This window comes from Rhinolophus ferrumequinum, chromosome 3 (assembly GCF_004115265.2).
Source record: "Rhinolophus ferrumequinum isolate MPI-CBG mRhiFer1 chromosome 3, mRhiFer1_v1.p, whole genome shotgun sequence".
In the NCBI taxonomy this organism is placed as follows: domain Eukaryota; kingdom Metazoa; phylum Chordata; class Mammalia; order Chiroptera; family Rhinolophidae; genus Rhinolophus; species Rhinolophus ferrumequinum.
In genome coordinates, this window is record NC_046286.1 from 1,765,591 (window position 1) to 1,780,025 (window position 14,435).

General features: G+C 47.3%; 2 pseudogenes; both read right to left on the reverse strand.

Moving 5' to 3' along the window:
• Positions 1–3,060: 3,060 nt before the first annotated feature.
• Positions 3,061–3,750, reverse strand: LOC117020276 (mediator of RNA polymerase II transcription subunit 4-like; annotated as a pseudogene).
• A 4,890-nt stretch (positions 3,751–8,640) lies between these two features.
• LOC117018552 (cyclin-G1-like) lies at positions 8,641–13,636 on the reverse strand (annotated as a pseudogene).
• Between the last annotated feature and the right edge of the window lie 799 nt (positions 13,637–14,435).

The window sequence follows — 14,435 nt, forward strand, 5'->3', positions numbered from 1 at the left end:
AGTAGGGGTCAGCCAGGCTCAGTGCCTATGCCTTCCATCCTCTGCTTGGCAGTGAGGGTTTAAACCACCATTCTCACCCTTCTTTCCTCAGTCTTTGCTCCAGTCTCTGCTGTGAGTGTTGGGTTCAGCTGTGTTATATGCTGTCCCCTCAGCCCTGTGGGCCATAAGGGGAGCGCTAGCAGTCTGAATTCTTCCCTCTCCCGCAGTTGCAGTAGTTCCAGAATGCAGGGACATCAGAGCTCTGAGCTCCGGTCTGTGTCCTGCAGTCTGCTTGGCCCGTGTCTCTGCACTTCCTCCTTACCTCCTCCCCCACTCGCCCAATTTGCCCACCTTTAGATGATTTCAGTTGCCCATCTCTTAGTCTTGCCTGTCTGCCGCACAGGGAGTCCTTTGTGGAATTATAGCTTTTCAACTTGTTGTAAATTCCAGGAGAGATTTCTAGAGGTTCACCTCATGACGCCTTTTCTGTTACTTAAATTACCCTCTAATCTTTAAATGAATAGTATTACATGGTCCTACTTCCCCAATCAAAAATCCATTAATCGGGCCGGCCCAGTGGCTCAGGCGGTTAGAGCTCCATGCTCCTAACTCTGAAGGCTGCCGGTTCGATTCCCACATGGGCCAGTGGGCTCTCAACCACAAGGTTGCCAGTTCAACTCCCACAAGGGATGGTGGGCTGCACCCCCTGCAACTAAGATTGAACACGGCACCTTGAGCTGAGCTGCCGCTGAGCTCCCGGATGGCTCAGTTGGTTGGAGTGCATCCTCTCAACCACAAGGTTGCCGGTTCAACTCCCGCAAGGGATGGTAGGCTGTGCCCCCTACAACTAGCAATGGCAACTGGACCTGGAGCTGAGCTGCGCCCGACACAACTAAGACTGAAAGGACAACAACTTGACTTGGAAAACAGGCCTGGAAGTACACACTGTTCCCCAATAAAGTCCTGTTCCCCTTCCCCAATAAAAAATCTAAAAAAAAAAAAAAAGAAGAAAGAGAAATAAAAAAAAAAATCCATTAATCAATAACTTGAAGGATATTTTCTAGAGCTATTGTTTTCCCTCTTCTCAATAGTGTCTGTTGATGGTTCTACATGTAATTTATCTCTTTTTTTCTTATTTAGACTCTTCATTTTCTAAGGTGATTCAATAACTTTATTCACATCTTCTTCCAATCCAAATGTTCTCTCACAAGGCAGGGATGAGTGAGCTGCTAAGTGACAAGTCCCTTGTCAGCCTCTTTCCTCCTTTGTCATTCCTACCCCCATGTGTGAGTGAGGCAGTTTATGCTGTGAGAGGTGATGAGATGATCAATATTAACAAGAGAGCATTCTTTTTCTTGTTCTAGGAGCTCCTTTCCACCCCCTCCCACATAGCTGCGCACTGTCACCCAGCAGCTCAGGACTTCAGTGTCTCTGATCTAAACTTTGAAGGTCATGGGCAAGATCAAGTCTGAAGTCTGAGAGGCAAAAGGGGTAGGAAATGGATGGTATGAGGAGACAATGGAAATAAAGGACTCTTAAGAGTGTGTTTAATGCTAAGGAAGTGCATTGAAAGCCAATTCAGTGAGGGAGTAAATACAGTTTTGTACCACCATCATCAATAACAATGACCAAAAAAAAATGAACTCAATAAAAATAAAGCAAATGTCTTACACTGAAAGAGACTAACTTGTTTTCCAAATTTGGAGATATACTCTACAGCTGTCCTCTTGATGGGCTCTGCAGGATGTGACCTAATGAAAACAAACTACATTCAGATTGATTCATTCAACAAGTATTTATTGAGCCCACAATTTGCCATGCAATATTGCACGTGCTGGAGGAAAGCAGGAAAAAAAAGAACTGAACAAAACCCCATGTTTTCATTATTCTTTTAGGAGACAAACAACAAATAAAATAACTAAATGATGTGGTATGTCAGCTCATGACTCATGCTATGGAGAACAATCAAGGCAGGGAAAGTATATGGAGCGCAGTGGGTGCTAGGGGTTGACATGTTAAATAGAGTAGGCGTCACCGAGCGCATGAAGAAGTGAGGGAGAAGGCCTGGGGAAAGCAGGGAGAAGCATTCCAGGGAGGAGGCAAAGCAAGTGCAAAGGTCCTGGGGTGGGTGGGGGTGTGTTGCTCAGACTAATTTCCAAGTCAAACAACTGCTTGGAAAAGTCTCTTGTTGGAGATAGTTTGGCCGAAACATTCTCTGTAGGACCAGGTGCCTCTGACACTGAGTCTGGGGTGGAAATCTGTGTTTGGACCTTAACCTGGTTGAGGACATTTAATTAAAATTCAGCCCTAGTTTTAGGCTCCCTGTAGCTCCCTTCCCAGCGAATGTAGGTGAAAAGTTATTCTGAGCAAGAACGAAGATGAAGACATGGACTTCTCCGTGTCGGCAGCTCTGCAGGTTTCTGGTGGGGATTTCTGAGTGTGGGAGGGATGCTCTCAATCAGCTGAACACCGGGCTCTAAGGCAGCTGCCCTGGGGCTCGCCCGCCGCGGGTTAGTTTAGATTATCGGGAAGGAGTTTTACGAGGAGGCCGCGCTGGCTCAGGTCTGCACGAAAAGGGCTTTTATTTTTTCAAACAAAAGTTAGTTTATTTACAAAATTACAATAACTGCAAATAGTATAAATTGAGACAATTTTTCCTGTTCTTGTGACAGAAGCTAACAACCTTCACTTTCAATGCGGGGTTTTGTTATTTTGATGTGACGCACACTCAGTGATCTGCTGCCTTTTGTTTTGCTTTTCTAAATAACTCCAGGAGACCTACTAGTGACATGTAGATGGGCCATTACCCTCCAATCTTATTTCCAGAACTACTATGTACAAGTCCAGCACAACTGCAACAGAACACGGTCAGACGGCCCTGAATTGAATAATCAGTAAAATTTGATTATTCTCTTAATATTCACCAAGTGGTTTAGAACTGAAATCATGACTCTTGGCTTGATAAAGAAAGTCCACTGTGATTTTTACTAGGCTGCACCATCTGCTATCCCAATTGGCTTATTTTTTAAGAAATAGAATCCACAGTATTCGATTCTGTATGCTTTTGTCTCGTATGTTTTTTTATTCAGAGTCACTACTACTGCTCGAGGAGTCTGTTGACATAACCTCCACTTCATCTTCATTTTCTTTATTATGCCCCGGAGGTTCCAACACAGAGTCATTACTGGGATTTGGTGGAAACACATTTGTGGCCGTATTATTTGCCTGCCAGGCACACTGTGGAACAAGGACGTCTGGCCATCTGCCCGCTGCAGGTGCATCCCCAGGTGAATGATCGTTCACACCACTGGGGAAGGATTGTTCATCTGACCCAACGATCCACTTCTCATCTCTAAATCAGCTGGGCCAGGTCCCCCTGGGTGCCCTGGAACCCAGGTCAGAGGGGCACACACAGCGTTCCTAGCACTAACCCTGTGTGCACACTTACTTATTTCTGCAGAGGAGAAAGCACCTTTCCTTGCTTTCTCTATTGATTTCAGTTTTTCTTTTGCTTGGTAAACAGCTGTTGCCAGTATTTGTTCTGCTTCCTGCAGCTGTTTTTGCAGTTGCCGAATGGCACTGTCTCTCTTCTCTACTTCTTTTTCTAAAACTTGGATTTCATGATGGATGTTTTCCCTGATTAAGTGCCAATTTCATTAGTTCTTGAAATTCCTCATCTCTGTGAATTAACAACTCCAGGAGCTGGTTTTCCTCCTCAGTCTGTGACAACTTCTGGTTTCTGGAAATTGCCAGCATTTCTATAAGTTCCCTGGACAAGACCTCCAGACCTTCCAGCGCAGACAGCAGTTACCGCCACTCTGAGCTGTCTCTGGGCAGCTCCTTCTTCTCACGGCTCCAACACGCCACCATGCTCCTCCACAAAGGGCCTCTTTAAATTAGTTTTAGTTATTCGATACCAATCTTTCTCTGAGAACAGTTTCGAGTGAACATTTAGTAAAACTATTTTGTTTTTAAATTACAGTTATTAATACTTTTTATGTTGTAAGCAAGGACCTTTTAAATCTACACGATAAGTTCTTCCTTAAAGACATCATAGGACTTGTGTCTCTCCAGGGGGTTTAGCACATTCCCTATTTGTTTTTCTTCCTGCCTGAGGTGCTAAAAGCTGAGAACCACATTTAGCACTGAGCGTGATTTTTGAATGTATCCCACATAAATGGGATATATAGATCTTCGCTTTAAAATTGTCTATTTTTGTTGTATTTCTTTTGAGCCCCGTAGAATTTGCATGACGATATCAGCCACATTTTCCCAGGTAAGAAAATTAACACACATCATTACTGTCATTATATTCACGTATATGCAGTATTTCCATTTTGTCCTTCATGAAGGAGAATCAAAGTTTCTAAAGTGCACGGGCGTTGACTCTGGATGAAAGCGCTGTGTCTCTCTGCCACCCAATTTTCTATTGTCTACAGTAGACGCAGAGGGGAGAGTCCGGAGGCATTAACGGGCTGTGGTGGGGGCAGGGCCAGGACCCAGGTATGGCTCTCTGCTCAGAGTCAGTGAGAACATAAGCCCACACCAACAGCATCAGGGAAGAGCTCACCTAAGTCCCCACAGGAACTGCGGTGAGGTCCTGGGCAGCTCAGTTGTCAGCAAGAAGGACGTGGGGTGTCTGCGCCGAACTGAGGCCTTGGCTTGACTACCACGTGAACGCTCAGCCTTTGCAAGGACAACAAGCGGTGCCCACGGACACTGCTGAATTCCTAGCAGCTCACAGAGCCAGACACGGAGACGGAAAAATCTTTATTATGGGGAAAACAGTGTAAGGGTTAAAAGCTTCATCAATCTCTGCAAAGGTACACAAGCAATTGGCAACAACAGTTCCTGGGTGGGGGTGGGGGGTTAACCAGGTGACTGGGGGGCAGTGGACAGAGAGCGTCTTACCTCTCACTTCTGAGATTTATAGACGTGGGACCATCTCCACAGTGTGAACAACAAGTTTTGTGGGGGCCAGAGTTTACACAATTTGGGGGTCTCCATTAGCAAAAAGGATACAAAGACATACATACAAAATTCGATAGAAAAGTGAGTAATTATTAGGAAAGGGCCTGTGGAGCGAGGGCTCTGGGCTTCAGCTCCACCAGCGTCAGGGTCACCCCAGTCAGGCTGGAAGCAGGACCTGGGAGCCTCCAGGAAGCTCAGCAGCTGAAGCAAGAGCTGAGGGACAATGACTGCCAAAGGGGACACGCCCCTCCCTGCTGGTGGCTTAAGTCCCTTGACGCCTTTGTCTCCACTGCTTTCCCTCAGAGTCAGTCACATGGGCAGAGTATACTCAGATCCTCTGTCCCCTCAGTGGATCCAGACACTGTGACACTCTGATGAGAACTATGGCCTTGCCCCACGCCTGTCCCAGCTAAAATCACTTACCTGCACCCCATACATTTTCATGCAATTTTCAAGGCTTTAGGAGACCCCTGAGACCAAGGGTCTATGGTCCCATCTACACCTTCTGTCAGAGGGAAAAAGGAATTCTTTGGAACAGCAGCTGTCCAGGTGTCCCCTGCCTGCCCCTCCCTCTCAGTGCCAATCCTATTTCCTGTCATTGATGATAATATAGTGTTGTCCAATTCCCCCCCTTTTCAATGGGGGGGGGGGATCCAGTCCTCACCCACATGGAACCGATGATGAGAGGAAGCACAGTGACCCATCTGAACTGAGAAGAGGAAATGGAGGAGTTTGGAGATATTTAAGGCATGTTGTTCCTGTGGCTTCACTCCGAAATGTCTGTCTTTATTGGAGGTTTGCTGTGTAGTTATAACCAGGATCTCCTGATTCTTCAGAGTACATGATGCCTCCACCTGATACTAGGTCACCTTTGTGCTTGTTTTTAAAACTCCGTACTAAAGAAATTCTAAACATACACAAAAGTAGGGAGAAGAGTACAGTGAAACCTTCACTCAGCTACAATGATGAGTCATATCCACTCATGATTTATCTGTATCCCCAACCATAACCTACATGCATTATTTTGAGGTGAACCCACACAGTATTTTATTTCATCTATTGGCAGTTTTTTGTAAGATGATCTTTAAAAATGAGAGAGAGAGAAAGGAATGATGAAACTGACAAAGTGTTTCCCAGTACAATTTAACGACGGCCTCTGAGACTCTAAGTGTCTCGCTTTATGTTGAATGTTCAGCACATTTTAGACACTCAAAAGAAATCAGCAGCTCAGAGTTGAGACGCAAAGACATGTAACATCATTATTTAATTTCTTTTGTCTTTTTTCACAGCAGTATTTGTCGTTTCAGAATTATAACTGGACATTTCTACTCCCAACCTCTCAAAGGAACTTCAAAACTCAGATGACAGAAAATTCTCGCTCTTGATTTGTACCTTGAGGCCTCACCCTCTCCTTAGAATCTGACTTCCCTGTGTGCAGGGCTGGAGGATAAACAGGGACAAGAAAACAGAAAGGCTCGTTTACTATCTGCAGGCATATCCTGCGATAGCGGGAAACACAAACAGGTCTGGAGCCAAGAATAGTGTTTCCTGTCTTCTGTCTCTTTCAGGAATATCCCCCAAAGCAGACAGAGCAAGAGCTAAAAGCAGACACCAGTCATTGTTTTGGTCGTGTGCCTGCATTCCCTCATTTCCATTTTTCCTCATACCAGGACTATGCACCATCACTGTGGATACAACAGGGTGGCAGAAACACAGGCCGCCTTCATCCTGGGTCCAGCTCCTGCAGGACGTCTCTGAGGTTTTCTGAGGTGACCATGTCCTCTCACTTTTGCACAAATTCCCACTTCTACGTTCAATGTATCTGCTCCACATGCAGAACATATAGTCCAGTAGCTTCCCTGCTGCCTGGTGGAGTGTTGGTTTTTCATTTTCTTTATCAGATTCACTGGTTATCTTTGTTCTTAACTGATTTTTAAGACCTGAGGGTTTATTCAGGGGAAGCTGCTGATGGGGGCTGCTGGGCAGACAGAACACTTCAGAGGGTTTTCCTGGAGGCCCCCAGACACTGGCTGACTGCCTCCCCCAGGGACCTAAAAGAAGCATATTCTGTGTTCCCAGAGTGGGCAGACCCTCCCAGCCCCATCTCACTGCAGCCACATTAAACTAGGGGCCTGGCAATTCTCTTAATTTTTATTTTTTATTTTTTGCATTTCAATAACTTTATTGAAATGTATATCCGTCAGTACCAACACACAATGGTAGTTGGTTAGGTTACCTCTGCCAACTCAAAATTAACACCAATGTAATAAAAATATTGAACAATATCAGCCTTTGGGGAAAACTGAAGGGTTACCTACAAAACAAGGTTTACAGACGTATAAGATCCACCATAGTTCTTTGGTTCATTTTCCAGTGCGTGTTTACCCATAACATGATGTCAACTTGGGTGCAGCCATCCTGGGTGGGTCAGGCTCCACATGGCACTGGGTAACCGTGTCCAACACTTCACACTGTGGATGTCCTCACATCACCGACTGCACAGAGAACACTTCACACTGTAGATGTCCTCACATCACTGACTGCACAGAGAACACTTCACACTGTGGATGTCCTCACATCACTGACTGCACAGAGAACACTTCACACTGTGGATGTGCTCACATCACCGACTGCACAGAGAACACTTCACACTGTGGATGTCCTCTCATCACCGACTGCACAGAGAACACTTCACACTGTGGATGTCCTCACATCACCGACTGCACAGAGAACACTTCACACTGTGGATGTCCTCACATCACTGACTGCACAGAAAACCCTGAACATGCCCCAGCAACCCCATGGCTGTGAAGATGCTTATTTAGTCTCCTTAAGACTGTCTGTCGGCACAGAAGGGGCACTTAGTGAAAGAATATTCTCTTCATTTTAAACACGATTCTCAATGAGAAGCAATGGCAGTTTTATCAAAACAGTCATAGGAAAAACTTCTGGAGTGTTAAATCAGCAAGTGTTCATAGTGATGATTTTATTTTGAGTTATTCATATAATAAAAACTAATTTTCTTGATGAGACTAGATTGAAGCAGATTTTGTATGAAAACTTTTGTTTTTCATGGATACAAACATCACCTGCTTCCTAGAAAAATATTAAAGATAACTTAATATGCCACAATTACTAGGTGTGTAGTTTTGCTTTATATAAAATAACCTCAAATTCAAACGTAATTCCCATGTAGCAATGAAGCCCACATTTCTGGGTTATCTATGACTTGCATCACGGGTGCCAAGAAACCATTTTCACTGCCTAGAATGGTGACCCTTGTTATGCCTTCAAAGTGCATTTGTGAAATGTTGGTTTTGATGTAAACCTCATTAAAATTTTATTTAACAGTTTATGATTTTCGATACCAGCTAAATATATTGACCCAGTATAGAAAGATGGATCCATGTTAAACATGAAGCTTCTCAGTTTACCTTCCCAGACTTGTCATTAGCATTTCACACGCTCTTGGCTTTTTTGTGTGACTCACAGATGAATTCAAATTTAAGCGTAATTCCACTACAGTGTGATGTTAATTAGGGAGTTTTCCCAAATTTGACACCAATGTTATGTAGTTATGACATTTTTGAGACTTCACAGCTTAAATCCATTGTAGCATTATGGAATCCATAGCTCAGTATTGGGGAGAAAGTCTTCAGAGAAGAGTATTTTATTGTTGTAATAATCCAATTAAGGGATGGTTTCAGGAATGGTTGGAAGGTGGGTTATTCTGTAGTAACTATACTTCAATTGCCATGCAGTACCCCCAGAAACAATCCATTTCAACTTCTGATCATTTGGTTTGGAACACTTGTTTGATGAATATTCAGTTAAACACTTGGTACGAGCTCTTGCCAGAAGGTCAAATCTCTGCCATTTATCTTGCAGTGTTTCTGAAGTCATCCTACTCCTTCTGTTAACTCCACACACTTCTGTGCTTGGGTCTCCAGTGCAATGACAGACAATGCCAACACAGACGGCTTTGCTTTAGAAAACATCATCCTTCAGTGGCATGCCTGAGGTTGAGCTCCTAGTCTTTCAAAGTTAAGGCTCTTCCTCCTTCCAAATGGCCAGTTCCCCTGAATGAGTGAATAACAGAGTGGCAGACATTGAAAGGCAGTAGTAACTTTGACTTTCCAACACACCTTCTCCATCACAATCTTTTCGATCTTCATTGAAAAGCCTGAAACGTGAACCTAGACTGGCTTACTCGGATCCAGTCAGTTGCCAGTGGGACGTTCCTTTCTTCTTCCATTGATTTTACAGCCAAGTAGAAGCTGCTCAGTTCAGCACACCCAAGGGGCTTGGGCTATCCCTTCGTTTTGGACGAGAATCTGTCCAGTAAATTCACAGCTAGAGAAAGGGTCTCGGTGTTGAAGCCAAAGAGCTGAGCTCGACCTGAAAGTTTTTTTACTTCCAAGTCCCTTAGCCTTGCAGGAATCCTGAGGTCATTATCACGTGCAGATTCAATTTGTCTCAGGCTGCAGACCTCCCTGGCTGACATTCACCTCCTGTTCCAACAGGGCATTCAGCTGGTGGGGCTGGTCAGGATTGCGGCTTCTCAGTGGTAACCGCCCTCCCCAAACCGCTCTCCCTCTGTCCCCAGAGGCATAAGAGGGGAGGGGACTCACAGGCAGGAGGGGAGAGGCCGGGGAGAGGGAACTGCCCTGGGTGGGGGTCTCCTCAGTGTTCCCCCTCCCCAGGTGACACTGCCCTGCTCTGAATCAGCTTGGAGCCAAAGCTCTTAATTTTTCTTGAAGGACCTCACATTTTGCTTCTTTATTGACTCAGGAAACCACAACAGTGTATTTGGACAGATTTCCTCTGCAATTTAGTCTCTGGGGGGAATACACGGATGGTTTCCAGATCATTTTCAGACACTAAATGGGATTGAAAAGTCAAATTTTCTAGTTGCTTGTGGTGGACACACAGGAAAATAAATACAGCACCTCCAGGACTTAGGGAGTAGAGATATATCTTTCTTGTGTGTGCGATTCCTGGGGGCAGTGTTTGACCCTGGATTTTCCAAAGAACTTATCACTAAGCAAGTATTTCCACTTCTTGCAATAAAGTCAGAGAAAAGAGAAGCCACCTTGCAAGCAAGCAAATCCAGAGGAGAAGATGAAATGAGGTGTCCTGGGAGACATCAGAGAGGGCCCTTTCCCTGAGGGGTCCTTATTTTTAGGGTTCTCATAAATAACGTGTTTGGAGTGGTAACCACATCTTTGTGGTTTCGAAGAAAATCATTGAAAATCAAAGAAAATCATTGAAAGGCATTTAGCAGGTGGTTGACACAGAGTAAATGCTGAAAAATCATTGTTTGATTCAAAGATAGTGATGGTTCCAGCATGATCGAGTCTCCCAAGTGTCAACAGGGAGGTGGGCAGGGACTTTTCCCAAAGACTAAAAAGAAAAGCATCTGGGAGATAAGGTCATCAGCCAGGGACAGTGCAGGGCCCGGTGTGAGCAGGTCACGGGTGTCTGTTCCTGTTCAGACTCCAATGCTGAGCACCCAGGACAGAACGTGGTAGAACTCAGCAAATGTACCGGTCAGCCTGATGAATGAGTGCAGGTGTGAGGCCACAAGGAAACCCTGTGACTTCTGTCGGGGCATAAACTGAAAATTGTTGATGTACGTACCCTGCAAAGGTCGGTAGGTGGGTGAATGGATGGGTGGATGGATGGATGGATGGATGGATAGATGGATGGATTAATTCACATTGTGTGTGAGTATCTCTACTTCTATGTCTGTCTCTCGGCCTTTGCCTGTATCTTTCTCTGTTCATATCTATCATTGTTCCCTCATAATCACTTCTCCACTTTCATAAGTAAGTGGAGTAAGGAATAATCTTTTACCTGGTTCTATAAGACCTTGCCTGTGTATTGTATTAGTGGTTACACCACACACACAAAAGGAAAGGAATCTGTGAAAAGCAGCATAAAAGAAATAGAAGCTTCTCACATAGAGACCAGGGCTGTACTTCACTTGCAGAGTTGAACCAGCTCAAAGTAAACAGGCAGTGGGAAAGTGACAGACTAGCTGTGCACTTGCTGATTCAAAAGGAGGGTTGCTTCTCCAGATCCTTCGCTGTGTGTCCTTCAGTCTTGGCTCTCTAGGTCTAAGCCCAGAGTGGTGGTGTCCCCGTGTGGCACAAGGCTGAGGACAGAAGAGCCAACTCCCTTTCTCCTCAGCCAGGACCTCCCCAGGGTCCCCATGTGCTCCCAGTACTTGGACAGGGCTCTGCACAGAAGGGGGTGTCCAGGTCACAGGCAGCCTCAGGGCCTGTTCAGCTTTCCAAATTCCTGGTTGACAGTGACATTTCTTCCCACCACAGAGTGACTCTGGCCTTTGTCCCCAGAGCAGAAGCAAGCCTCCAGGCCGTAATAGCCAGGACTCAACTGTGAGGTTAACCTACCCCAAAATCCCGGGTACCACAAGACACACCTTGCTGGATGGGCCTTGGACTGTTGGATCCCCTCCCTTGTTCCTACAGCTTCTTCTGTGGTGGAGGCCGCTCCTCCCAGGAATCAGCCCTGTGAGTCACCAACCAGGAGAGTTGGGGATAGGAGCCCTGAGGTGTCAGGTCCTGGAAGGAGGGAGCCTCTGGAGAATAGGGGAAAGGAGGAAAGAGGAAGGAGCCAGGGAGGGAAGGACAATAGGAAGGACTGGATTAGAGGGTTTGTGTGTGGGCGGGGAGGGAGGAGACAATGTGATATTGTGATATAATAAGAAATACGTGTTTGGTCTTCGCCCCTGATTCCTGGCACAGAGCTCTTAAAACCCTCCTAATTTCCTGCGTGACAGGGATGATGGGAGCATCTTTAGTTATAATATTTCGTCTGAATGCCTGGTTCCTGTCACAAGAGCTTCCAAGATCCTTGGAATCCCTGGAGTGACAAAAGTGGCCCATTGGTGTCCTGACGAGATGATTGGAGGCTGGGTCCCTGGGTGCTTCTGAATATGGGTTTGTTGTCAGAGGGACTATGTGATTAGAGGGTTGGGACTTTCAGCCCCACTGCAACCTCCAGGGAGGAGACAGGGGCTGGGATTGAGTTGATCACCACTGGCCAATGATTTAATCAATCATACCTATGTAACGGAGGGTCCATACAACCCTAAACAGTGGGACTCACAGGCTTCTGGGTTAGTGAGGCATGGAGGTGCTGGGAAGGGTGTGCGCCAGGAGACACCACGGAAGCTCTAAGCCACCCCCTTCCCTGCCCTACGCATGCCTTCTGTTTCCTTGTTCCTGGGTTGTATCCTTTATAATGAACGAGTCAGTAGTACTGAAGTGCTTTTCTGACTTCTACCAGCCATTCTAGCAAGTTATCAAACCTGGAGACGGATGTCATGGAAACACCTGATTTGCAGCTAAGTCAGAAGTGTGAGTAGCCTGGGGACCCAGTACTGGTGACTCCCTCTGATGTGGGGGGAAGGCAGTCTATGGGACTGAGTGAACCCCTTACCTGTGGGGTCTGCACTAACTCCTGGTAGTTGGTGTCAGACCGAATTGAGTTGTAGGACATACAATTGGTGTGCACAGAGAATTGGAGAATCGCTTGGTGTGGAAAAACCCACCCACGTGGTGCCAGAAGTGAACTGTGAGTGAAAACAGACCTTAGTAGACAGGCGCAAGGGAGTTTCTGGCGTGCTGGGGAAGGAGAGCGAATGGCAGGTGTTGAGGGCCCAGTCCTGGATGTTGAGGGACCCACTCCCTGGGTCATGACCTCACAGCCCAGTCGGGGTCCAGCCCTGGGCGGCCTGCGCTCTCAGCCCTCAGCTACTTGGACCGCCTCCTCCTCCTCGCTGATGAAGCCGGAGCTGCCTGGCCAGGCCCAGAGGGTGGCGCTGTGGGCGTTGAGGTGGCCCAGCTGCAGGCAGCCAAGGAGGCCATCTTCCTGGAGGGTCCTCGCAGGACTTAGCTTGGGGTCTGCAGACCGTCTGGGCTACTAGCAGCTCAGCGGCGAACCTAGCGCTGCCTGTCTGCGGTTCGCACGCTGCTGGTGGCGGAACCGCGAGTGCTGTCCGGTGCTTGCTGGCAGCAGGGCTGCGGGGCCTGGGCCAGTCGGCGAGGAACCCACAAGCATACACAGAATCAGGACCCCCAAACCACACACAGGGAAAGTGACCCTTGTCCGTTCAACCCCAGATCCAGATCTGAAAGAGTTCAGGTCTCCAGTTTCAGTTGATAATATGATAGGTTGGAAAGCGATACAGGATATAGAGAAAAAATAGAAGGAGGCGGGGGAGGGGTGGTTTAGGGGAACGAATGACAATTTGAAATGGGGTGCTCAGGTAGGTAACATTTCAGCAAGTCTTGAAAGAGGTGAAGGGCTGGGCCATGCGGTTAACCGGGGGGAAGCGGTCCAGAACCGCCCTCTGCACGTACCTGGGCTCACACTGGTGTGGCACTAAAGCTGCAGGTGGAATGGAGGCGCCTGAAGCCACCACTTCCTGGGAGGGGGTGGGGATCTGGGTCTCTATATCCGTTCACTAGGTCACTGCTTGGGGTTTCTTGGCGTGGAGGAAACTGGGAAAGAAGGGAAGATCCTGAGGTGAGTCCAGTCCCCATGCTGCCCTGAGCTCTTTCTCCAATCCAGTGTCCCCCAGGGTTATGGTGCCCCAGCAAGAGGACCCGAGGGCAATCACATGCTGTATGCAGAGACTGTGCTTCTCACCTGCCATCAGCCCTCTTACCTGACTGCAGGAAGGGAAGGTGCTGAGCCTGGACTCAGTTCTCAGAGGGACCTGACCTGGGGAGTTGGGAACATGTCTGTGATGTACAGCTGTGGGGGTCCTCCCCACAGAGGAGCTAAGATCCACCTGCCTGGTGGGGCACCTGGGCCTGAAGGGCGCTCTCAGCGTGACCTGAGGTGAGGTGTTATCAGAGCACAGTGGTGAGGGTTGGAGTGGATCTGTGGGGACAGAGTCCCAGAGAGCAGTTTCCACGTTCTCAGCCTCACGTGGAAAGGTGCTGACTCGGGTAGTAGATGGCCATCAACTGTGACTAGTTGGCCATCAGCTGTTACCGGTTAGCCATTAGCCGCTAATATAATTGCCGTGGCTACGCTAGGGGGTGGTTGATTGGCAGAGAAGCAGATGGCAGGTTGCGGATCCTATGGCTCCTGCTTCCTGTGTCTCCAACCCAGCTGCCAGCAAGAATATAGTGGTATGACTCCCCTATCTATGGCTCTGTGGGTGTTCCTTTTTGGCCTCACCATGTCCTGCGTTCTTGTGTGGGGAGAGGGATCAGAGACCCCACATGACAGGATCTCATCCAGACCCTGCCGTGCTTTCTGTCTGTGTCCGAGGCCCCTCCCTTCCCTCCTAAATGGAGGTGCCGGAATATCCTCAGTCATTCTCTGATCCTTACACCTCACCCTCATCAGAAGTCCTTCCGGCTCTAACTCCTTCATTCCTGCTGAACCTTCTCCCACAGCCCCAGGCTCTGGATTCTCTCTTTTCTACCCTCCAGTGGTAGCAA